Here is a 2,407-nt window from a genome sequence, read left to right as displayed (position 1 = left end):
CAAATACAGTAACTCCAGTACTGCCTGGATCTTTATTTCTTTTCAGTTCTGAGCTCTTTTTGTTCTTCAAGATGGTTAAGTTTGAAAGAAATATGAATAAGTGCTTGGCCAAGGAAAGTTTTTATAACTTCTTTTCAGTAGCAATTGCAAGTGTCATGGGCATGGGAAAGATAAAGGAGTCATGATGTGAGTTTTTCCCATGTGTTGTAATCTCATAATATGATAGTCACATAGCTGTTGTTTCCCCCTAGACCAGTCTGGTTCATCTTCTCCTCAAGACATACAGAGAATGTTTGCTCTTAATGTCTGCATTCGGATCTTTTTGCTCTTCCAGACCACAATTGGGATTGTGGCTAACTTCTTCCTCCTTTCTCTTTATATTTTGAATTTCCTACTTGGCCATAAATTAAAGCCACTAAATTTGATTCTAACCCAACTAATCTTGGCCAACATCACTATGCTGGTAAGCAAAGGAAGCCCAGAAATACTGCAAGCTTTTGAGATAAGCAATTTCCTGGATGATGTTGGATGCAAAATGATATTTTTCCTTTACAGAACTGCCCACGGGCTTTCAATTTGTTTCACCTGCCTTCTGTGTAGCTTTCAGGTCATCACCATCAGTCCCAGTGGCTCTACATTGTCAGAACTCAAAGCCAGAATTCCAGAATTCATTTCCACCTCCTGTCTCTTCTGTTGGATCTTAAATATCCTGATAGAAATTCTTGTGCCAATATTTGTGAGAGGATCAAGGAGCACTCCCAACAATACATATAAATCTAATGTTATATATTGTTCAATGGGAATGTTTATAGATGTTTACTTTATCATGACTACTCTGAGAAATGTACTCTGTGTGGTACTCATGCTTTGAACCAGTGGCTACATGGTGCTTCTCCTGCACAAACACCACCAGCAAGTCCGGAACATCCATAGTACCAGCTTCTCACATAAAAGTCTCCCTGAGGTCAGAGCCACCCAAACTATCCTACTGCTAATGAGTATTTTTGTCTGCTTTTACTTTCTTCACTCCATCACTTTTATTTCTCTCACTTATTTAGATCATAATCAATATTGGTTGACCATCTCTACCATTCTGTCTCTTTGCTTCCCAACTTTTAGCCCCTTTGTGTTGCTCCCCCGAGCTCCCAAATACACCTGCATTCTCTGAACAAGACACTGGTTCTCATATTGTCTTAAAATTTGAATATAAGATTGCTAAAGTGGTTTCTTCTGCTTGCACTCATGGTTCCCACTCCATGAAGGTCATGGTCACAAGGAAGAAGAACTAGAGCAGCTTCCAGTTCTAGAACAGTTCATCCTGAAACCCTCTTGTGTGACACCAGAAGTTTAGTGTCCTCTCCAAAGTAGAATGTTTCATTCCTTGCATCCTTTTCCAGATCATTTATACAAATGTTTAGTCCCTAGGGATCTTCTGTCTAGTGAGGATTCCTCCAAGTATCTCCATTGAGTAGAATGCCAAGGCCAACTGTCTTCATTTCCCAGTCAATAGTACTCCACTGGACTTGGCAATCATGTCCCAAGAAACTCATCAAATTGCAAAAGTACTTCAAACCTAGAACTCACATTTCTTCACTCTCCTGTTTCCCTGGAGGTCCTCCCTTCTGATTGGAGGAAATGGAGATGAAGGACTCCTCCAAAACCTTCCATGTAAGAAGGATTCCCAGGTAAGTCCTTCATTTCCCATCTGGATGCACTCCTCTGAGCTTCCCCATCATGCCCATGTGTCCTGGATACATTCCTTTCCATTGTCTCTTCACCTTCATTTTCTTTGTTGTCTTTCCCCATTATTCATTCATTTATTCATGTGAATAAATTCATTCAACATGAAATCCAGTAAACCTGAAAGCTGAACAGTTCTTATTGTAAGAGACCTCACACGTATTGTATCCAAATAGCAGTCCTGAGTGAAACAAGGCAGGCAAATGAAGGCCAGCTTACCAGTCTCATTACTGGATACACATTTTTCTGGCCACAATGATGGGGAGTGCCTTAAAGCTGCTCTAGATTTTGTAACTGAAACAAATCTAGTCAACAAGCTTATGTGCTTCCCAATAGGACTCTTCTAAGACAGAAGATGTGAAGAGAAGGTGCAAGGTTGGGAAACCATCTTTCCTGCTTTGTTGGGTAGCCCTTAGGTTAGGGAATCATGAGACATAGCATCTAATAAATTACTTTTTAATTTTGATATTAATAAATATTATTTTCTTTTTTTCCTACTCAATCTCCCACCCACCAGGAAGTGAAAGAAAGAAAAACAAAACTCTGAGCAAATGTTCATAGTGAATGGAAATAAATTGCTTTGGCCAGATGCAAAAATGTATGTCACATTCTACATTAGTCCATTCACCTCTTTGTCAGGAGATGAGCAGCATTCTTCATCATCAGT

At 39.7% G+C, this 2,407-nt stretch overlaps 1 pseudogene; it reads left to right on the top strand.

The window, feature by feature from the left end:
• Window positions 1-289: 289 nt before the first annotated feature.
• Window positions 290-1,168, top strand: LOC140498102 (vomeronasal type-1 receptor 4-like; annotated as a pseudogene).
• Window positions 1,169-2,407: the final 1,239 nt, after the last annotated feature.

The sequence above is a fragment of the Notamacropus eugenii genome, chromosome 4 (assembly GCF_028372415.1).
Source record: "Notamacropus eugenii isolate mMacEug1 chromosome 4, mMacEug1.pri_v2, whole genome shotgun sequence".
Lineage (NCBI taxonomy): Eukaryota > Metazoa > Chordata > Mammalia > Diprotodontia > Macropodidae > Notamacropus > Notamacropus eugenii.
The sequence above is the reverse complement of the archived record's forward strand: the minus strand, read 5'-3'. Positions and strand labels throughout refer to the sequence as shown.